Source organism: Miniopterus natalensis, chromosome 4 (genome assembly GCF_054644295.1).
Source record: "Miniopterus natalensis isolate mMinNat1 chromosome 4, mMinNat1.hap1, whole genome shotgun sequence".
In the NCBI taxonomy this organism is placed as follows: Eukaryota; Metazoa; Chordata; class Mammalia; order Chiroptera; family Miniopteridae; genus Miniopterus; species Miniopterus natalensis.
Window position 1 is genome coordinate 22,788,390 of NC_142084.1, and position 23,846 is coordinate 22,812,235.

At 48.1% G+C, this 23,846-nt stretch overlaps 1 long non-coding RNA gene across 1 annotated transcript in view; it reads right to left on the reverse strand.

Annotated features, from left to right (window-relative positions):
- LOC107525023 (uncharacterized) overlaps positions 1–22,432 on the reverse strand; it is a 46,443-nt gene extending 24,011 nt beyond the window's left edge. Inside the window, exons 1-2 of the long non-coding RNA XR_001602022.2 lie at positions 21,909–22,432; positions 3,290–3,407 (exon numbers count right to left, since the gene is read on the reverse strand). This is a non-coding gene — a long non-coding RNA (uncharacterized LOC107525023). The remainder of the gene's footprint in view (positions 1–3,289; positions 3,408–21,908) is intronic.
- Between the last annotated feature and the right edge of the window lie 1,414 nt (positions 22,433–23,846).

Here is a 23,846-nt window from a genome sequence, read left to right on the forward strand (position 1 = left end):
ACTATTGCACCCCAAACATGCCTCTGATATGGTACACATCACACTGTGTGCGTGCTTGTCCAACTTCTCTGTTAGGCCTCAGGGCAGTTTAGAGACAGGAATTTTGCCCAGTATTCCCTGTGCCTCTGAACAATACTATGAAGTAAGCAAGGTCCTTATCTCCATTCTACAGATGAGGAAACAGACTCAGAAAGGTTAGGTGCCTTGCCCTTAATCCACACATGAGGAGTGGCAGAGCAAGATCTAAACATCAATGACGAGAGAGTCATTGGGGATCGAGCCTGCAACCTGACCATGTGCCCTGACCGGGAACCGAACCCCGATCGCCTGGATCCTAGGTCGACGCTCAACCGCTGAGCCACGCCCGGCCTGGCTCCCCTGCTCTCTTTTAGGTGATTCTCCTGCAGATGGGAGTGGAGGGTGAGGAGGGAGCAAGCCAGTTCCTGTGGCCCTAAGGGAAAAGGCAGGTGGAACTCCAGGAGGAAGGAGGTCCTCAGGGAGTCAGCGGGACGCCAGCAGTCTCCTGAGCCCCATATCATCCTCCCACGGGCCATCATGCAGGCAGCAACTGTGGCCCCCTGGGGGCCTGTGGTTGGGTTGGTCTGGGACAGGCTGATGCAAAGGGGGTGGGGTGGAGGTGGGGTTGGGGGCAGGCTCCCTCTGTCAATGTGAAGCCCACTCAGCAAGTGGACTCAGGTTTCCTCAGCCCACAGTTTATGGTCACGGTCCCAGCAGCAGAGGTAGTGGGCTAAGGGTACCTGCTCAAGACTGACCTATCTCCAGCATGGGACAGGAAGAGCTCCTCACCAGACCCCAAGCATCTAGATTTACTCATCTCTGTGACCCCAAGAACCTGCTGAGTGAGTAAGAGCCTCTGGTTGCCAGCATTGCTAAGTGAGGGAGAAGAGGCAGCTAGACCTAAGCCAGGGATGCAGAGACGAAAACAAGGGATCAGATGGGAGCATTTTCAATGATCAAGAATGGCCTCTGTCACCCTCCCCCATACTGACTTGTAGGTTTCTGGAGGGCAGGTCTGAGGCTGATTCATCTCTTTCTCTACCACACCCAGCAGATTACTTTGCAGAGAGTTGATACTCAGTAAGTGTAGCTTATTGGAGGTTCCGTGGAAGCCAGTCCCAGGATGACAGATGGCATCTGCTTTTTGTGCCTGTGTCATGTGAGAAAGGGCGAGCCCTGCTGGTCCAGTGTCCTGACCAGGATGTCCCCAGGGAGGGGTGGGAACTCTTTACCTGTGGCATTCACAGAGTGTGCCTCCCAGCCAAAGCCCACCCAGGCCACTAACTCCCTTCCTTCCTTAGCCAAACAGAGACCATTGGGGGAAATCTGGATCTAGGTGTCTCCCTGGCGATAGAAATGGACTGGGCGTGTGTGTGGTGTCCTTGGGAGTCTGGGAGGGCTGTGGCCACGAGAAAGAATTCAGAGCAATGATCTCTTTGTTGAGAGTAAAACTGCTGCTTTTGCCTGAAGGGTCGATCTCAGAGTCTTCTTCCCCCTGCCATCCCCACGCATGCACGTATCACATTGCTACAATGGTCCTGATGTTGCATTAAAATAATGCCTTTCTTCAATCCTTATTTGTCCATCAGGGTAAATGGTGTCTTCCTCTGCAGGTGTGCTGTGGGGGGGGCTTGTCTCTACAAGGCCAAACTTGGTGTGTGTTTATCACTAGCACATCTGTATAGCCTTAAGCTTCAGGCTGAGGGTACCCAGGCCCTGGAGTGTGACATCTGGAGACAAGCTATTACACATGTCCATCCATGTGGCCCTAAATTAAGTCTATAGAATTAGTTCTAAACTCCTCAGACAGCAGCTAAAGAACTCCAGGCCCACTCCATCTGTCCACCCCCTCCCATTCTGAACTTCTCTTATCTAACACTGTGGTTCAGGCGAGATGCCACTGCCTGGACCAGCTGGCTCTGGCTTAAGCCAGTGGCTCTCAAAGTGTGGTTCCCAGACCAGCAGCATCAGTACCACCTGGGGCTTATTAGAAATGAAGATTCTCAGACACTACCCCAGACCTGCTGAATCAGGCAGAGGAGGCTCTGGGGTGGGGCCCAGCCACCTTTGTTCTCACCAATCCTCCAGGTGATTCAAACATGCACCAAAGCTTGAGAACCACCTGGTTATGCCATTGCCTGAGCCTGGGACCCCTTCTCAGGCCTTTTCTGCCTGCTGTCATCTCAACCATCTTTCAAAGTTCAGCTCAATACGACTGCTTTCAGGAGGCCCTCCTAATCCCCTAACCACCTGCGAATGCCTCTTCCTGGAACCCACAGCCCTATTCTGGTGAAAGGGCTTCATTTCTGCTTCTCATTTAAATATGTCTCTTTAATTGATTTTAGAGAGAGTGAGGGAGAGGGATAGAGAGATAGAAACATCGATGAGGGATCCCCTATTGGGGATCAAGCCCGCAACCCAGGCATGTGCTCTGCCCTGGAATCAAACCAGTAAACTCTTGGTTCACGGGTTGACACTAAACCACTGAGCCACACTGGCTGACTCTGTTTCTCTTTACAGCATGCGTTTTCTGCTTCATTTTACAGTGAACTGCAATCATTTGTTAATTGTCTCCCAGACTGATTTCACTCTAACACACACAAATGTTACTCTGAAAACACCTTCAGAAGTAAAGGCCATGTCTTACTTCACGAGTAGATGTCAACAAACATCTACTGAGGGCCCGCCGACAGGAAATATTCTGGGCACTGAGGTTTCAGAGAGAAAAGGTGTGGTCCCATCCTCTAGGAGCCTAGAATCATATAATATGCACTTTCTTGCTACCTGGCTTCTTTCACTCAACATCTCTGTGAGATTCATCAATGTTATTAGGTGTCACCATGATTTGTTCTTTTTTAAAAGTGCTGTGGTGTATTCCATTGTATGGATATGACACAATTTATTTATCTATTCTATTGATGGACATTTGAGCTGTTTCCACTTTGGGGCTTCTATAAATAAAAACACTACAAACACTGGTGGGTATCTGCACTCATTCCTCTTGAGTTTATACGTAGAAGTGGAACTGATGGTCTATGGAATGGGTACAATCTTAGCTTTAGTAGATACTGCTAAACAGTTTTCCAAAGAGCTTATACCAATTTACACTCCTACCTGCAATATATAAGGATTTGCCAATATTTGGTATTCTCAGTCTTTAAAGTTTTGGTCCTTTGGGGGCATAGAGGTATACAGGTATCATATAAGTTTTAATTTGCTTATTGGATACTTAGATATCCACTTTGAAGATGTTGCTGTTCCAGACACTTACCTATTTTGTCTGTCTTTTTCTTATTAACTTGTAAGAGTTCTTTGAACATTCTGGATGCAAGTCCTCTGTCGTGTATGTTGCTGACAATCTCAGTCCGTGGCTTGCCTTTCACTTTTTTCTTTGTTTTTTAAATTGATTTGAGGGAGAGAGAGAGAGAGAAACATCAATGTGAGAGAGAAACATTGATCGGCTGCCTCCCTCACGTGCTTTAACTGGGGATCGAATCCTCAGCCTGGGTATGTGTCCTGACCAGGAATCAAACCCACAGCCTTTTGATGTGCGGGACAACGCTCCAACCAACCGAGCCATGGGGGCCAGGGCACCTTTTCACACTTTTAATAATACTTTTGATGAACAAAAAAGTTCATGAAAGGTCAATTTATCTATCTTTTCATCTATGACTAGTGCTTTTTATGTCCTGTTTAAGAAGTATTTATTTCAACATCAAGAAATCCAGTGAACATAGAAGTAACAACAAAAAAATCACTCATATTAAAAGCACAAAGAAGTGAAGGGGAAAGTCTCTGGTGAGTGTCAGAGAAGGATGGCATCTGGTCATGACGGTGGGCCTGCCTGAGTGTGACCTGAAAAACCTGGGCTTTGTACTATGATATGATGCAGATGAGAGGTGAGCCTGGTGCCCAATTTGGATGGGGTGTTATGCCAGGTGCTGGGATAGTTTTGTGGGGGAGAAAGACCCTGGCTGACGGGTCAAGAGAAGGACCACCTCCTTTCATGTGTGCTAAACTGGGTCCAGCCCGCAAGCCCCGCTGACTCCCCTTAGTAAAGGCCCTGCTCCGGCCCTCTGTGCCAGAGCCTGCAGAGAGAAGTGTTAACACTGGTCCAGATGACTGGAAAGAGGAAACTCTCCCCGCCCTGAGTCACCACAGACAAGAGGAGCTTCGCGAGCAAGCCCGGGACTGCAGCATGTCATTGCGCTTGTTTCACTATGCTGCCTCGCTTTCAAAATCCCCTGTGATGCCGTTGGATGAAGTCTGGATCCAAAAACTTCCCCTATGTTTCCCCCAGTTAGAGAACAACACCCAGGGAATCACAAGCTGCCTCTTAAAATGACTTTCCCGAAGAAAAGAGAAGAGAACTCAGACTCCAGGTTATGAACATGTAGTTTGGAGTGACCAAGCCCCATGCTGGGGGGTGGGGGGTGGCTGGCAGGCTGCTAGCCCCTGTCCCCTTGCCAAGAGGACTCCAACCCACCACATGACACAAGTTGTCTTCTGCCTCCTCCAGCAGAAAGCCAGCACCGTTCTCTCCCCGTCCAGCTTCACTGAGATACATCTACATGGCCCCGGGAGCTCAGAGATGCGGTGCACAGTCCCCAGCATCACTGCTGGCGGAGCATACCTCCTTTCTGGGGGGCGCAGTGACTACGGCCTGTGGCAGACATTCATTTCTGATATGTTCACATTACTGGCCTTGGGGAAAACCACAAAGTGATCTCTAGCAGCAGCCAGGTTCCTGGTCTGTCCCCGTTCCCCACCCCTCACTACCACCTTTGCCCATTTACCATCCTCTCATAAGAAGGACTCAGAACTCCCGGATAGGGTCAAAGGGGTCTTTGAAACCCATCAATGGTATGCAAAATCCCGGATCTTTGGGCATTTTCCTGGGGAATGGGCCCATCTAGTTTTTTAGATTCTAGAAGGGGTGCGTGACCTCAAAGAGGCTGAGAACCACTGGACCGGCCCCTCTTTAAATATAGTGTATCGGTTTGATAAAGTTTATTTACACTAATGAGTAATGCATCTTTAGCTAACTGCATGTCCAAAATAACACCTGGGGAAGGAGAGTGAGAAACTGAAAATATATTTCTAATGGGAAAACTGAGGTGCCGCTGAAACATGAGGGGACAATGACTTTGGAGCGGAGGGCCTCCTTGCTGCCTCTCCTTGAAGCCACTCCCACTGGGGCAGAAGGCCAGCGTTTCTGTCTACATGGTTTTTCAGAGTGGGGACAAGAGTTGGTGACTAGGATGTGTCAAAAGAGACGTAGGCATTTCTCTGATGAAGCTCAAGCCCTCAGGTTTGAGAAACCCTCAAGGCTACGGAGGCTGCTAAGACCTTAAGAAAGACGGGAAATTCTCACCCTGACACTGGGGTTCAGGAGCCCTGCTTCTACTGTCATATCGAATCTCAAATTGGAAGAGCCTGTCTGGATCACATGCTCCCTCCTGCGAGGGCTGAGCCCTCAGAAGACCTACGTCTGCTGCATCCTGGGCCCCTGCTCTCTGCTGAGGACGAGATGCAGCTGTCCTTAGCAGGAGCAATCTGAGGGTTCGTCCCCCCTCCCAATGCACAACTCTTCCTCCCAGACTGTCTCTGAGCTTCCTGACCAAGCCAGGGCCCTGCCCCTGTTGCAAGCAGGAGGAAGTGATTCTGCAAGGCCTCCCAGGGACTCCCAGGGCTGGTTCAGCACCCGACTGTGAAATAAGTGGGATTTTTTTTCAGTGTTTTCAGAAACTGTTGTTTAAAAAATATATATAACCATCCAAACCGTTTATGTAACCCTTGGGAAGTCTCAACAGACATGGTCCCCTACTTATAACTGTGGTCAGCACTTAAATAAATAGAAGTAGTGGGGTTGTCAAAACAAGAGGCTGTCACATTCAAGTTCAGTGCTTTAGTAACTGAATTCAGTATTTTACTCTCATTTGAGAAGATTCTTTTTATGCAGTTTCCCCCTTTTCTGGTTTTCTTTTCCTTCGTTGTCCACTGCTGTGCACCATGTGCTCCTGACAGTTTCTGAGAACATTGGAACTGTATTCAGAAATAGAGACCAGAATATACCCAGAACTTGGTATTTAGGAGGTTTTAGAATGACTATGCTGGAATTCATTTAAAAACCTAGGACTATTCTATTCTCATAGACATTCCATGCCCACCAGGGTCAACACGGCTCCCTTCTACCCCTTCACACACCTGCAGGGTCTGCTCTGTCTCTGGATTGTCCTCCTGGAGGTGGGCATCGGACTACTTGATCCAGCTCTCAGGAGTTCAGCTCTCTGGATCTGTGCCAACTGAATCAATATGGTCCCTAACCCAGAAGCTCTGATTACAAGGGGAGGGGAACACAAAGTTCCCGGGGGACAATCACAGTGTGAAAGTGATGATCTGGGCTTCTTTCTAGAATCCCCCTGGGAGTCTCCATTCCTCAGTGCTGGCAATCCAACAGGAATCTGTCTCTTGTAGAAAAACATCCTCTCTTCTTTATTAGAAAGGTTCTTCTTCTTTGGGTTAAAGCAGGGTTTGGATCACAGACTTTTCTAGTAAAAAAAGAACCTGATGAGAGCTGGGTCTCCACCAAATGCACAGTTTGATACCACTTAAGGGGCAAAGGTAGGTTCACAGTCTCCGAAGATGAGCCTGTGGATCTAGAGATAAGGGTCTGTGACAGGCTTCCTGACACTGCGAAGCCTCTAAGAATTCCTAACCCCTGTCAAACTCAGCCTGGAACTCCCTGCTTCCACTAGCACCGAGCGCCCAGATAGAGAAGGCAAAGGCACACGGCCAGGGTTTCCCCTGAGGGCCCAACAGCTTGGAGAGCTTGATGGGAGAGTCGAGGGTGTGGCCACCACAGTCCTAGTCTCCTTCAGCTGAGGGACCTCAGCCAAGAGATATCTAAAGGAGATGGAGAGGGCCAGAGGTTCTTCCTCTGTTTTCTCCATCCACCCTTATCCTCAAGCCCTGATGTCAACCCTCCTATGCCCGCCCAGGAAACCCTCAGCCACTTCCCACAGGTCTCCTCCCAGGGAAGTTAACTGGTGGGTGTGGGAAAGAGGAAGAGAAAAATGATTTCTATCCCTCCCAGCTCCCTCCACTCTATGAACAACCGACTGGAAAATGATCTCTCATCCAACCTGGAGATCTCATCCCAGGCTTCACAAAGGCCCATCTTACACCTATAAGGAGAGTGAGTGATGCAGAATTGCAAAAGCCCAACTCATAAAAATGTGGTTGAAAAAGGGAAGCCCCCCAAAAGTTCCCATCTGCTTACCAGAGACAATTAAAATGATGACTTTACAAAACCTTTGGGGTCTTTCCAAATCGTGAACGAAACATAAACAGAGGAAGACATGCCCTAGTCTTAAAACTCTGACTTTCAACCACGCCAGGAGCTGGAGTTCTGCAACCTTGGGGCACTTTCAGAAAAGCAGGGAAATATTTCAGTCAACATTTACCATGTGCCTACACTGTGCTAGGTTTTGAGGTTTGAGGGGATAAGAATCTGAGAGGATACTCCAACCTGGGAAGTACTAATCTACAAACAGCACCACAGGCGCAAGGAGCAAGTAATTCTGTATGGTGGGATCAGGGAAGGTGACCCAGAGTGGTGACACTTGAGTTGCGCTTTGTAAACGTATTAGGATTTTGATGGGTACAGCTGGGAAGGAGCAGCATTCCAAGCAGAAACATCTGAGGGAGCAAAGGTCAGGGGTGGCGATGGGAGGTGGTATGGACAGTTGGTCGTGTGTGGTATGGCAGGTAGCAGGCCAGTGGCACCAGAACACGGGGTCTGGGAGCAGGGAAAGAGAAAATAAGAGGTAGACTACAGTTTAAGGTAGTCATGGACAAGTGCCATTCAGAGAATCTGCTGCCCGGAGTGACAGTCTTCAGCTTCAGGATCTGCCCTACCATTCAAGTCAAGGCCACATTGCCTTCTGGGAAGCTCCCAGCCAATGGCAGATTACAGCAGGGGTGCTAGGGCCTCATTCCTGCCCCCAGTGGGACTCCTCTAATGGGCAATCTTCGGCTGGGGCTCCCCATCAAACTGGCTGAGACATTCTTGAAACTACATCACAGTCGGCGAATCTTCCCACTCAGCCCTCCTTCCTTCCCCCTTTCCTTTCCCAGGAATTACATCTCAGTTGCAGTCTGAAGACTCCCCTCTCCCTGCCTACTCCTGCTCCCTTCCCTTCACATTTCACAGGCATTACCCCCCCCCCCCCCGCAAATAAATAAATCAATCTCCTGCATCTCAAATTCCATCTCACTGTCTGCTTCCCAGAGATAAAAAATGACTGAGAAGGATCCTGGATGAATGCTCAGCGTCTGAACTCTATCTCGGCAGTGAGGAGCCATTAGACAGGGAAGCCACGATCAGATCTGAATTTATAAAAGTAATTCAGCGGCAGAAAGAGGAATGAACCAGTGGGGAGCTAATGGGCTGGTGAAAAGATCACTTAAAAGGACACAGCATTTATTGGTACAATGTTTTGACAAGAGGCAACTGGCAGCATTTATCATTTACTATGTATGTGCTCTTGAACTCAACACCCTCGTGTTAGAAATCTTATAGAAACACTAGCACAAGGGCATAAAAGAATAATGAAGAGGAGGTGTTTATGGTAGCCTCGTGTGTATTAGCACAAGGATGGAAGACTCGAATTCATCTGGAGGAGGGAAGGTGGAACAATGGTACAGCTAAGCCATAGAATACAATGCAGCCTTGCAAAAGAATGCAGCAGGTCTCTCTGTACTGTGTTAGAAAGAGGTACAAAGTTATTGCTATTTGTAAAAAGCCAGGGGCTGAACAAGATATACAGCATGATCCAATTTTCATGAACAAAAACTATTGCCAAAGCTCACCGCTTGGGCTGGTAGGGCTTTCATTTTTCATGTGTGTTTACACAGTAGTAGTAATAGAGAGATTCTGGTTTTATTTTGCTTGGTGTTTTTCTGTATTTTCCAGCTTTTTAGATGATAAACATGGTTCATTTTTCTTATCAGAAAACAAAATTTTAATTTAAAAAGCTCCCTGTCTACTTGGGGAGAAAAATTCTTCATATTGCCTTCCCAGACGAAAAAAGTGACAAAAAGCTCCCGGGAGAGTTGGGAAGTCGTGCAATGGCCTGGTCTAGGTAAACAGGAATTAGAATTGAGCTGGAGTAGAGTGGAACACAGGGTGGAGTAGAGTGGACAAAAGTTCCAGAAGCCCAGAGTACTATCCTGGGTAGTAGGTAGGTGACCCAAGAGCAGGAGGGGGCATGTGTGCTGAGGGTGCTGGCCTTTGGGAGGCTGGGACCAGGACAGGTGGCGTAAATGACAGATGACACTGGCTCCTGTCCTACAACTCAGGAGAGTAGCTGGGGTAAAAACTCATGACCTGCAGAAGATTCAAAACTCACCAACACACTCACCAATGAACTAAAATGCTAAATGTAAAGGGTGAGATCATTTTTAAAAAGCTAAAAAAAATATTGGTGAATACTTATCTGATCTGAAGAGATACGGACTTTAAACACAAGAGCAACTGGCATTTTAAAAGTCTGGAAATTTTTAACAACTTTAAAATAAATACTATTTATTAAAAACAAAACTCATAAACAAAATCAAAAGGCAAGCAAAATTAGAACATTCACAACATTTACGGAGAGGAAATATCCTTTATATATAAAAAACATAGATCAGTAATAAAATAAAAAATGCTCCAAGAAAACAAAACAAAACAGAGCATTTATTTTGTATTGTTTAGAATTTGGTTCAGTTACATAAAGCAGAAAATGCCAGGGCTTAAGCAGGATGGAAGTTTATTTCTCTCTCACATTAAGAAAAAAAAAAGTCCCAGAGGTTGTCAGTCCAGTGCTGATATGGTGACTCCAAGAGTCATTAGGGATCTAGGCTTCTTCCAGCTCATTCTGCCCCATCCCTAGGGTGCAGCTCTCATGGTCCATATTGGGTGCTGAAGCTGGAGTCATAGTGCCCTCATTTAAGGACTCAGGATGAAGAAAGGGAGGTGGGCAGAAGGGCATCCCTCTCTCCTTTCAAGGGGTCTTCTTGGAAGTCCCACACAGCATTTTTACTTACACTTCATTGGTGAGAACTCAGTCAGATGGCCATACCCAGCAGCAAGGGCGCCTGGGAAACATAGTGTTTAAGTTAAATAATAAAGGTCTCAGCTAAAAATTGGATTTGTCACTGAGAAAGACGGGAGAATGGATATTAGAAAGCAACTAGCAGTTTCTAACATACATACGAACAGAATTATCAAGATAAATAAAAATGTAAAAGATATTTAAAAGGGCCAACCTTACCAATAATCAAATAAATGTAAAGCAGCCCTCTTGTGGTCTCCTTTAGCTAAGATCTTGAAGGGCTGACCAAACACGCCATCAAGAGAATAGTCAAATGTTTACTGTCTTAGTAATAGTCCCAGAATAAAGGCCCTTCTGCCTGCTGAGTGGCTCGCGGCCCTTCTCCCCACAGTCTCCCTCCAACCTCAAGTGACATCAGATTCTGTAAATGCTGGGAAGTGGAGAAAATTCTGCACCCAGGGATTCTCTAGCAAACTATGGCTACAATTAAATTTTAGGTGTTTTTGAAAGTTCCTTAAAAAATAATATCCTCATGCAAACTGAATCAGCAGTTTCAGGACTAAAAAGAACCTCTTCCTTGTGCTTGGGGTGTCACAAACTAAGCATGAAAACTGGCGATTAAAATAAAGACCAGTGTCGGGGAGAATTAGGCAACCCCAAATCAACTCTTTTGGCAAATTCAGAGCTTGACTTCAGGCTCTAGAGGACTGGAATGTCAACGCCTCTATCCCTCAGAATCCACAGAAGACATGGCAAGTGTGGACCCTGAAGGCTCCTTAAGTTCTTAGGCCCATACAATTTTAAAAAAATTTTTCAATTACAGTTTATGTTCAATATTATTTTGTATAGTTTCAGGTGTATAGTGTAGTGGTTAGACAATCATAAACTTTACAAATAGTTCTCCCCCGATATTTCAAGTACCCACCTGCCACCATACAATATTATTGACTATATTCCCTATCTTGTGCTTTACATCCCCATGAATATTTTGAACTAATAATTTGTAATTCTTTTTTTTTTTTTTTAATCCTCACCTGAGGATACATTTATTGATTTGAGAGAGAGAGAGAGAGAGAGAAGAGGAGAGAGAGAAAAACACTGATTCGAGAAACATAGATCAGTTGCCTCCTGTATGCCCCCTCCCCGACAGGGGGGGTGTCCTGACTGGGAATCAGACTCGCAGCCTTTTTGGTGTATGGGATCATGCTCCAACCAACTGAGCCACCTGGCCAGGGCCCAATTTTTACTTCTTTTTTGTTTAAAAAATGGCTTTTACCTTTTTAAAATATATATATATTTTTATTGATTTCAGAGAGAGGAAAGGAGAGGAAGAGAGAGATAGAAGCATCAATGATGAGAGAGTCATTGATCAGCTGCCTCCTGCACGCCCCCATCTGGGGATCGAGCCCGCAACCCGGGCATGTGCCCTGACTGGAATCGAACCCCGATCACCTGGATCCTAGGTCGATGCTCAACCGCTGAGCCACGTCCAGCTGGGCTACTTTTTATTATTATTGTTGTTATTTTTGTTAATCCTCACCTGAGGATATTTTTTCCATTGATTTTTTTAGAGAGAGGGGAAGGGAGGGAAGGAAGGGGGGAGGGAGAGAGAGAAGGACAGAGAGAGAAACATCGATTGGTTGCTTCTTGCACACACCCCAAGCGGGGCCAGGATGGAACCTACAACCCAGGTACGTGGCCTTGACAAGGAATCGAACCCGCAACCCCTTCGGTCGGTGGGCTGAGGCTCTAACCACTGTCCGGGGCCTAATTTGTACTTCTTAACCCCTTCACCCTCCTTTGGCTACCATCAGCCTGTTCTCTGTGTCTATGAGTCTATTTCAATTTTGTTTATTTATTTATTCTATTCTTTAGATTCCACATATAAATGAAGTCGTATGGTATTTGTCTTTCTCTGTCTGACTTACTTCACTTAGCTTCACAACCTCTAGATCCATCCATGCTGTCACAAATGGGAAGATTTCATTCTTTTCTATGGCTTGGGCTTATATCTTTAACAGTTCCTATGCCTTTTCTCCATCTCAGATTGTCACCAGCCACTTCTCACTATTTACTTGGAAGCCTGCATTTTTTATTTTTACTCCTTTTAAATGGTTGTGGATTAGGGAACAAAATGGAAGAGCAAGCGGGTATTTAGTGGGGTCTGGGGGAAGGGGTCTTGAGTGTGTGGGAAGCAATGCGACAGAATGGCTTGACCTACACCTGGGTTTGAGTCCTAGCTCTACCATTCACTAGCTGTGTGCTCTTGGACAAGATGTGAAATGTCTCTGAGCCTCAGGATCCCTGTCTTACAATGGGGATACCATCGTGCTTGCCACATACGGTTTATCATAGTGTCAGAGTCTTGTAGGAAAGAGATGGCATACTCAAACTAGAGGGACTTAAGGAAACCGGCACCGTACAGTGAAGCACTTCAGGCCTAGCCACAGCGGGGAGCTAGCTGTTCCTGCCTCTGCCGAAGGGCTGAAGGGTGGAAAGCAGCGGGGAACCCAGAGATGGCAGCTGTCGGAATGGGTGTCTGGCAGGATCTGTGGGCTCCAGGCAATGATGCACTTGGCCTGAAGTGACCTGATGGGGACCCAGGGGGAAAAAATGTCTGTGTCACTGATTTCCCTGTACTCCCATCTGCCAAACGTAGCCAGAAGCCGGAGGCCAGGGAGCTGGTGCTGCAGCGCACTGCAGTCAGCCTTCCAGGGCACAGGGCGGGCAGGGAGGGTGGCGGGAGGTCTGGAGGGGCAAAGAGAAGAGCTTGGGGGGAGATTAAACAAAACAGAGAATGTGATGAGCTTAGCACAGTGCCCTGAACAGAGTAAAGCAAGGCCACAAGTCCTCCATAAATGTTAGCTAATTCTGGACTTTGGTCTTCTCTCTCCCTCTTGTCTCGCTCTCTTTCTGGCTGACTTTTTTACTTACTGCTTATTTCCTGGTTTTCAACAGGTCACGCATGGTTGAGGTGACTGCCAAGTAATCAGGTATTGTTATCTATATCGGAGGGTTTTGAGGGAGTGATGAGTGTGTAAAAAAAGATAATCGGGGACTCCGGGGCTGGGGATGAGAGAGGGAAACAAAAGAAGGGGAGAAGTTAAGAGGAAAGAATGAAAGCCGTATGTTCCCTATCAGGCTGGAATGAGCACAGGATTGTTTCTTTATGATCAAATTATGCTTTTCCAGGGATATGATAACAGTGCCTTTATATGATGACAAGCTGTTCTCAGCCTCATGAGACTTGCAAAGAAGGTATGCAAAACCTTAGATTAATAGGTTTTATCTCAGTGCCCGTTCCCTCCGAAGCCAAGTAGTCAAATGTATTCACATGGCTGTTCAAACACTTCCATGTTCCCACCTGGGTGCCTGGGTCAGCTGAACGCTCTATTCGATTTGGGAAACGGCCACGAGGAGCGAGTTGGTGCCCCCTATGGGGTGATTCCGGTGAGAAGGGAGGCTCTGACGGTGATCTGAGCTCGTGAACCTCAGTGCCCTTTCCTCAAGTCTTCGGCTGCTGCTGACTTGGCCCCTTAGAAATCAGTCTTAACTCCCCAAGTTATTCTGAGTGTCTGGCACAGGCTCCAGAGCAAAGATTCTCAGCCACCTGTTGCACCTCCAGCATCCTTCCCATGTTTGTATACCCTTCCTCCAGGCCCCTGCACAGGCCGCTCTCTCCGTCTGGAACACACACCCTCTTCTTTGTCTGGCTAACCTCCCCTCATTCTCCAAGACCCTGCAGGTGTTTCTCCTTCAGAGAGCCGTACTGGACAGAGTCTCTTCCCCTCGATGCTCACAGGGGTTGGGAAGCCCCTCGGTGTGCTCCCATTAATCCTCTTTATTCTCTCACCCACAGCACTTACCACACAGTCTTGATGTTCTGGCCTACCTCTCTCAACAGCTTGAACATCTCCTAAGAAGAGACCCTGACATACTGATCTTGGTTCCCCCGCCATCCAGCAGAGTCTGCTGGCACTCAGTGAAGATTTACTGAATGAATGTTTGGGGCATAATTCAGAAAATAAAAAAACAAGTGTCACAAATCCAAAAGCATCTAGTGAACCAAGCTATATGTTCTAGAACATTCTTCCTTACCTCCTGTCACCCTGGCTCTCCTGCCCCAACAGCAGGACAAGTCACCTTATGACCTGCTCTTTCCTCAACCTTCTTTTTCAAGTATCCTCTTACATGCCACTTCCTCAGAGGCCATCCCTGACCACCCAATCCAAAGTCATCACTCAGTCACTTGCTTTAATGTCCTGTTTTAATTTGCTACATCGTACTTACTTCTGGCATTAACATTTGATTTATGTGTTTGTTTAATTATTTTCTATCTGCCAGCTCCATCTGAGCAGGGGCCTTGTCTGTTCACGATTGTATGCCAGGCAAAGTGTTCATTAAATATTTGTTAGATGAATGCGCGCTATTGTTGCTGCATTCTAATTCAACTTGATGTATGTCTTCTGTCTTTGCTGTTGGATTAGATGCTCAGAGAAACCCAGAAGGGCCTCCCTTGTGGCACTGGAGGGTGGGAGGGGACTTCAGTTCCCTTCCTGGGGCAAAGGGGGTTATGCTGCCTGCCTACAGCTTCCTTGTGGCTAGATGCCGAGGAATCTTGGCCTATGTGTTTGCATGTCCCAGATGCTGGAAGTGCTCCTCCAGCTTTCTGTGACAGCAGCTCCAGCGGCCTGTGGCCCAGACTGATAGAGGAATGTGCCCAGGGCTCCTAGCTGGCCTCACACTCAGCAGGAAGCAGGCAAAGTGGTTAGCACTGAGGACAGATGTCTTCCTTTTCCCAATTCGCCGCCCGAGAGTATACACGTAGCTGCCTAGCTGGGTGCAGACGGTGGCCCTGCCTCACAGGGCGGGGCGGAGGGGCTCCTGGCTCTGCTGTAGAACAGGACCAGCGTTGAGAAGCTGTGGCCTGGCTCCTGCTCCTCCCACTCCTGCAGAAATTGCTTTGCCAGCTCAGTGGAGGGCCAGGCCTGCAGTCTCTCACCTGCCCCTGGCCCTTCCTTGAAGCCCTCTGGTTTACTGGAAATCATAAACTGAGAGAGACAGCCTTTATCACACCCTAAACAGTGCACTCTTAATATTTAACGCCAGAGGCTGAAACGACCTGACACTGGCCTCCTGGTTTCTCTCAGTGACTGATATTTGCACCTGGTAATTGAGGTCAAGTTTGCTTCTCTTAAGTCACATGATTTGTCTCAAGGCAGGAAGGTGTCGGTGCCACTTGTTGCAAAGGGACCAGGAGGTGATCACAGAAACACTGCAAACCAGCTTTGGCAGCAAAAGCTGTGATCCCAGGCAGCCAGCCCTGGGGGGCACACTGCTGAGCTGACTGCTAGTTAAGGACCCACATGGGGTCTAAACCCCAACATTTTACTCAGAGCAAGCTTAGGATACCTTCCCTTTAGAAGACCTGCTGCTGGAGCCACTTTGAATCCTTTCTGGAATAGGGTGGGACTTATTAATTAAGGAACTAAATAAGCATATTGAACAGGCCACCCAGAAGATTCTGGTATCTTAAGATCCAAATAACAGTACAGATCCCACCCTATCCAGACACCTAAACTTGCTCCAGGCTTTGCTTGACCTCAGGTATTTATCTCCTGGTTGTCATGGAAGTTGCTCAGAATAACAGCAACACAGCCAACCTGGCCACTCGGCCAGCCCTGGGATCCTCTGAGAGCAGCGGAGCTCCCTGGTGGCCATTGGCAGCCATCTCACATCAGTTCTCTTTCACATGGTCTCTCAAGGCACAAAGAAGGTGCTCAATAAATGCCTGCTGAATGAAGTTACCCCCAAAGGGTATGTTAGTTTTTCGGCTTTGAGGACCCTAGATAACCCTCCGGTGGCTGCAGTGGATCTACCCCTACCTCTCCCCTCAGTGACCTCAGGGGCTGCAGGCCAGGCCTAGCATGGCCACTCAGCCCCTCCAGCCACTCAGTAGGCCCATACACCACTCCCTCTGCTCCCAGAGACAGGTGGACGGGGAACTGTGAGGAAGGAGCCAGCTGTGGTCAGGCAACTTGGCAGAACAGCAGGCGGGGATGATGTCTGGCTACGCTCGCACTGGATGCCACACACCACAGTCAGAGTGGCAGAAGGCCCTGCCATCCGCACTCCAGTGGGACATCACCCTCACTGTCCTCGTGTCCACCGGAGGACTCGGCACACTTTCAAACTGGGTACCTAACTGCTCGTGAGGATGGACGACTGGCCTCATGGGGTCACTGCCAGAAGACCAAAGAAGAAGCCACTGGTCTTGCTGACGCTGAAATGGCTACTAAACGAGGACCCGCAGTGTTCTCAGGAAAGCTTCTAAAATAGGACAGATCCCCCTCTGTGATACAGCTCAGTCCACAAAGGGGGCTGGGGGCGGAGCAGATTGCCTGATCTCTCAAGTCCACCAGGTCAACCACTGCCCTGTGGAGGGAGGGAGCACCGGCTGAGTGTGGCTCTGCACTTGGACCTGTGAAGGTCAGGTTGGCTGCATGAAAGCCGTGCAGCCTTAGGCGTTAACCTCTCTGTCTCTTTGGTTGTTATGTGGACTAAAGAAGACAATAGCAAAACTTCTAGTGGAGCAAACCCTCCTACATTTCAGCTTTGTAACCATTTTTTTTCTTTCAAGAACACTGAGAACAGAAAAGAAGCTCGGAAGTAAATGGCACGGCACAAACAACAGCAGCGTAATCATCCTCTGTGGGTAACAGAAATGACTGCAAACAACAAGAAAGCAAAGAGGCTTGAGCTCTTTGGCTCAGACATTTTGGGCTCCTGCGTCATGGCTGATGCACGTGAACGCTGTTTCCACCCGCATGCTGGTGGGGCCCACCGTTATGCTTAATAATAATGACAAGGGTGATAAAAAATAGCCACCACGGGTCAGGCACGTGCTAAGCAGTTCACACAGGTTATTTTACTTAATTCATTCTGCAAATCTGTGAGGTAGGTATTTTTGTTCCCTTTTCACAGATGTGGAAACTGAGAGTTGAAGAGGCTGAATAACTTCTCAAGCACACACCCACGTGCCCACACACAGAGAGGCAGAGCTGGGATTCAAACCCAGGCCTGACTGATTGTGGACTTCTCCCCTGTGCTATACTGCCTGCAGCAAAATTCTAAGTGCAGTCTGGCTCCTGGGAAAACCCACTGGGTAGTCCTTAAGTCGAATTTGCCAGGAGCAGGGGCACCACTGTGTATAAGACCAGTGGCAACAATCCTCAGGTGACAGGGTGACTGGAGCAGCTGGAAAGGGCATCTGCTGTCCCTGCCCCATAGGGCAAAATCGGATTTCTTTTTCCAAAGGCCCTTAGGGAGAGGCCTCCCACACCCTTTCCTGGTCTGAGCTGCAGAGTCCTGCCACTGGAGTGAGAGCTCAGCTTTGCTCAGGGATAGAGAGTTCTAGAGTGCCCACCTGCCACCTGCGAGCTTGTCCTAGCCCCCTCCCCACTCCAGGTATAGCCTTTGTGATACCTAGTGGTGAGGGTGAGAGTCTTCAGGATCTGGCCAGGACCAAGCCAAGGTGGGGAGTACTGGAAACGTACCACCCCCAACTTCTCTGTCTCTCGCAAACCAAAAAGGGAGGCTCACTGTTCTCTGCCCCACAGATACCCCTCCCTGGAGGCTCTTAGTGCCTAGGATTACCGTCCTGTATGCTGAGGAAGCTGTCCACCAACCTCCTACAAAAGTCAAAACCAGCTGTCAAAGAGTTCAACTCAGCAAGAACTGTCTGTGTATATTATCATTTTTTCCCCTGGAGACCAAAATGAATTCCAGGGAGAAAACACTAGCCTAGAACCCCTTGAGCTGAGATATCTATTTCTGGCTTTTCCTCTAACTCTCTACATGACCTTAAGCAAGTCACTTAACCTCCCTGGTCTCAGCTTTCCTTCATGTTAAAGGGGAATTATTACATGTGGTCATCATCATAGCGAGCGTTCACTAAGGTTTTACTCTGAGCTAGGCACTGGGCTGGTTGCATCAGCACATTTATCCTCTGAGTGGCCTTTGAGATAAGGACTGTTTTCATTCCCATTTTCAGACAAGGAAACTGGAGAAACAGGGAAGTCAGGGGAACATGCCCCCAGTCACACAGTTAGTAAAGGTGGACTGGCTTTCATTTTTCCAAGCTCTTAACTGCTGTGACATACAGAGTTACTTTATAAAGATCAAGATGTAAAAGTGTTTTGAAAGCAAAAAAAAAAAAAAAAAGGGAGGGGGGGCTGCGTAATATAAATATAAACCACAACCCCTTGGACATGACTTAAGGAATATCCCTAATTCCCTTAAGAACATTCTGTAGAATCTGCCCACAGAATCAGAGACCTCCAAGATGAGAAAGACCCACAATAAGTGGTAGTTTTTCTTCCCCCCTCCCTTCGGGCAGGAATGCCACGGTTAGTCAAATTCTACAGGTGAGACCAGAAAGGTCAAGCTTCAGCCCTCGCTGGCAGGTGAGGAGGGAGACAAACCTGGGCCTCCTGGCTCCTAGTGGGGAGGACAATGATGACTGAAGGCCCCATTGGTGTCGAGGAGGAGCCCCTCCAACCAAAATTTAAACATTTTAGCATAATATTCAAGTATATCTTTTCTAACCTTAAACATGAATTGTATTTCACTGCCAAACTGGTCAACATTCAGTTCTAAATGTAGTTTTTCCTCCCCTCCCCGCGAAGTTCTGCATGGGAGGGGGCTCATGGTCGCAGACAGCAGAACTGATGGTAACTACTGTCACCAGAAAAGAGGCTATGTGTATAAAGGATATTGGGCATATCCAAAGGCTCTCTTGGAGGCCTGCAGATTTAGAGGCCAAGCAACCAAGAACACACCTTAAATACACCTTAGAGCTGCGCAAGAACGCAATCCTACCTTCCTACAGTGGCCTGCAAGGCTGGGTGGCCAGTCCCCTCCTCCCTCTGTGGCCTCTGCTCCTCCCACTCTTCTGCCTGGCTCCCCGACGCACTGGTCTCCTTGTTGCTCCCCGCACAATCCCATCTCAGGGCCCTGATCTTGCTGTCCCCTTGGCCTGGAACACAGACATTCATATGGCTTGCTCCCTGGCTTCATCAGGTTTCTGTTCAAACACCCCCTCCTTAGAGAAGTCTTCTTGGACTGCTCGGTCACTCTGTGCCCTCTCCCTGCCTCACTCTTCCTCAGAGTGCCCACCGCTCCCTGACACTGTGCTGAGCACTGTCTGTCTCCCAGATGGGACCGTAAGCTCCATGAAGGCAGGGGCTTGGGTTTTGTTTGTTGCTGTAAGCCCGTAGCCCAGAGTGGTGCCTGGTACATTTTAGGTGCTTAACTAGTTGCTGAATACTCTATGAAGGCATGAATAAAGGAATGAATGGAAAACTTCAGCACAAACCAAGTGCTCACGTCTCCTGCCTGCGCTGGAAGATCAGGGCAGTAACAAGAGTCAGCTTGTGCGGTGGCTGCAGCTGTGTTGTCACCCTGCCCTGATTACGATCAGCCCTGCGGCTTCCACTTTGGAGGAAAGGCTTGTCCAGGGACCTGGAGCTCCAAAACTCCCGACAGCCTGTGCAGCATTTGGGACTTGTCTGGACTGTTGCTGTGCAGACCATGGAGGCCTGGCTGGGTTCCTGCGCCTGCTTTCTCAGGGCCTCAGATCAGCTGGGAAGTGACTTACCCAAAGTCTCCCTTCTCCTCCTAATCAGTTCAGCTCAGGGAGTGATGCTGACAAACACATGCAGTGACGTATAGACTCTCAGGGTCACACAAGGTCAGAGCTGGGTGAAGCCTTGGTGATCCCAAGACCAACCTGTGCTCTGCAGATAACGCAGGCTGAGGGTGCGTGTGGACTCTGGAGTCTGGCAGAGCCAACGTCCATGAACCGTGTGACCTTGGAGCATTATTCGGAAAGACGATATAAAAGCACTGCTTTTCTCAGCTGTGAAATGGAGATAAAAGTCCCTACTTTAAACAGAAAGCTTGTCCTACTGTTCAAAAGTCTTTACTTCCATTCTTGATGATATTTAAGTCAAATTTTGGGGCTTGATAGTCAAATCCGACCACCACCAAAATCAGGTCAACCCAGCTTACTCCGTGTGATCCCTCTGGACTCCCCCTCGACGCTCCTGCTCCCTCACACTTGTGTGCCTGGATCCACCACCACCTCCTTCTTTCCTCCCATCTGAGTTTACTGCAACCCAGGAGCAGGCCTCCCAGCCTTCCCTGACGCGGGCTCCTCTGGGCACTCACCCCGGGCACTCAGCAGTGCGCATACTGCTTGGTAACAGGAAAGAACCAAGTTTTTGTTTTTATTTTAGATTTCTTTTTAAAATTTTATTTTTGATTACAGTTGACATTCAGTATCATTCTCTATTAGTTTCAGGTGCACAGCATAGTGGTTAGACAATCATATACTTTACAAAGTGTTTCCCCTGGTGTTTCCAGTACCCACCTAGAAGCCAAGTTCTGACTCTCCCACCAGAACATGTGACCCTTGAGGGCAATTGCCTCTTCTCTGAGCATGTTTCCACCCACCAGGCACTAAATAATGCACAAGAATCCCTGCTGACTGACTCAGTTGAAGTTAATTTTCTGTCCATTTCCCAAGGGAAAGAAATGAAAGATATAGAAATAAATTAAATTGGAGACAAATTCAAATCCGTCCTATTTCTGTGTGGGGAAAAAAAAAAAAGTCATCTATGTCTCCAACCCCAGACCTGACAAGCAGAGCAACGCCCTAACAACGGAGCATAGAACGAATCACAAGGACTAGCCTCACGTCAAGATTTCAGGAAGGAACACACGGTTAAACTGAAAACTGTTAACTGGTGCATAAGAAAAAAACACAACAAACAGCCCGGAAATGTTTTTAGGAGTGTGTCTATCAAAGTCCCTCGGGGGCCGATTTGTCCTTAACACCTGCTTTTACTAAAAACCAACAGGCCAACCCCAGAGATTTGTGAGTCAGACGCGGAGTGAAACCGGACACAGAGGTACTGAGCTGTGAAGCACATCGCCCGGAGGCGAGCGGCAGCCGCGCTATGGCCTGGCAGTGCCCTGTGGCCACCAGCGTGGGCCACGGGGAAGCTGAGCCAGCAGCACGTGGGTGTCCCACAGGACCCAGACGCTCCTGCCTCGTGCCTCCTCCATGCCTCCACTTCCCCCGCCCACCTGCTTCATACATCTGGAAAAAAGTCCTTGCACAATCCTCCACCCAAACTCATCCCACGCTACTTCAAATGAGACCTCAGAACTAACACATATTTCTTTCTCATGCTTTTCAAAACAAGATTTGAAAAGACAAAACTGAGAAAACTCAAGTGATATGAAGAAGTAGATGCAATGCCTTTTGATTTTAACTTCGTGGTAGATAATCTTTTTGAATGCAATTCTGTATCTACACAAACAAAAACTGTCCCTTTAAATTTCAAACAGCTGGAAGAAGGGCCACGAGGTCCCTGCAAAGAACACCTCACACTCCCTGATGACCACACATTTGTTGAACTAAAAGGAACTGTTCTGGGTGGGTACCACCTCTCTGGATGATAAAGGGGAGGGGCCCAAGGTGCAGACAGGAAGGGACACCACACTCACAGTGCAGAGAGTGACTCCTGCCCCCTCATTCCCTCTGCAACATTCTAGTAATACTTCTGGTTTCACTGTTGTTATTTTTGTAAACAAACTGAAAATCAATAAACTACCTCAAAATCCACCCTGTGTGATTTACACCAACCCCTATATTAAAAAAACAAAACAAACAAATAACGTGGAACAGATGAGACGAAAACTCTGGTCAGGCTCTAAACTCACCCATGGCTGGTGGCTAGCATTCAGGTCTCCGGGAGAAGAGAGTCCACTTTCTTGTTTCCCTGCTGTCCAGGCCCAGGTCTTCCTGCCTTGCACAGAAGTCCAGGCCGTGCTGCCATCTGCAGGCAAAACAAGAAAAAGCACAAGTTATGGCTCAAATCTCCCACCTGAAGCCCCTTCCTGGAGCTTCCTCAAGCAGCTGCAAGACCTGAGGCCCATCTTGGTGCAAGAGGCAGAAGAAGTCACTCAGTTCTGTGTGTGAGATCCCACCACAGAGCTGCAACAGACACAGTAAAAATTCTAAACTATCAAGGGCTCAAGTATTTCTTGACAAGAGCAGCAAATGGTTTGCATTTATTACCTCACTGAATCCTCACAAAAACAGGTGAATATTTTAGAAGATCTCTGCCAATCTGCCTGGTTATTGAGTTGGGTTGGATAATTTAAATGAAGTTGATAATACTCGATTTCAAAGAGGCGTCAGATATGAAAACTCTATGAGAGAGTCTAACCATCCAACAGATCAGTCATTCCCTAAATATTTGTGCCTGTCACGGACCAGACATCACTCTAGGACCTGGGATCAGAAGCATGAATCCAAACACAAAGTCCCTGCTCTCATGGAGCTTCCATTCTGGGGGAGGGAGGGGACAGTAGAAGGGGTGACAAATGCTGTGCAGACGACAAAGCAGGATACAGGGGATAGAGAGTGATGATAAGGCTGTTGACATTCTTTCAATTATTCACTCATTCCCAGGTTTCCCAAGTACTTACTAACCTCCTACCACAGCCAAGCACTGCGCTGGGATGCAGTGATGGGCAAAAAGAGACATGGTCCCTGCTCGCATGGCGCACTTATCACATAGGAGAAGCACATATGAATCAAATTATCACCTAAATAAATGCAAAGCTGTTAACCTGTGGTAGCTGTGATAGCAGAATGGCACAGGTCCCTATAAGAGCATCCCAGGGAGGCCTGACCTCTTCTGAAGCCTCAGAAGGCCTGGGATGGAGTGTAGGGAGAAGCATCCTTGGCAAAAAGCACACCATATGCAAAGCCTGAACCATAAACAGCAAGCCAGAGGCGGCATGGGGAGAGAGGAAGCAGAGAGGAGGTGGAGAAGGGGTTGGGCAGTTCTTTCATGGGGCTCCCAGCCACTAGAGGTCTTTATCATCTGAAAACTGGAGCACCACGCAAGGGATCTGGCAGAGATGCGGCTGGGTGTGTCTTTTTAAAAGATTACACTATGAGGCTGGCTGAGTCTTAGCCCCACCAAAAATGTTGATATCTGAACCCCTGGAAGCTGTGAATATGTTTGTTCCCTTACAAAGGGACTCGGTGGGTATGATTAAGTTAAGGATCTTGAGATGAAGGTATTATCCTGGAGTGTCCAGGTGGGCCCAATGTCACCACGAGGGTCTTTAGAAGAGGGAGGCAAAGGGAGATGTGATGATAGGAGTGTCAGAGTGATGCCATGTGAGAAAGACTGGTTGGTAAAAGATGAGGAAGCAGCCATAAGCCAAGGAATGCAGGAAGCCTCTAGAAGCTGGAAAAGCCTTGATTTGTTACAGTAGCACCAGGAGACCAATACGCCTTGGCTTCTGTGAAGAAACACTAGAGGTAAGGGGAAGGGGAGGCAGGGCTAACACAGGTCACCGTGTTATCCAGGCAAGCAATGTGAGAGCCTAAAGCACAGCGGTGGCACTGGGGGGTGGGGAGGAGTCATCCAGTCAAAGGTCTTCCTGCAACCTGGCGGATGTTCCTGGAGTGCAATGCCAGGCTGCTTCCAGGCTTAGGACATGGTCGGCGCAGCCTGGGCAGAGTCCAGCACCCTTGGTAGAAGAAGGAAGCTGCAGCGGCGGTAAGACCAATGCTGGACTCACTTAACAGGGACCTGCCAACCCCATTCCCACAAAGGAGTTCAGGGGGTTCCAGGAACA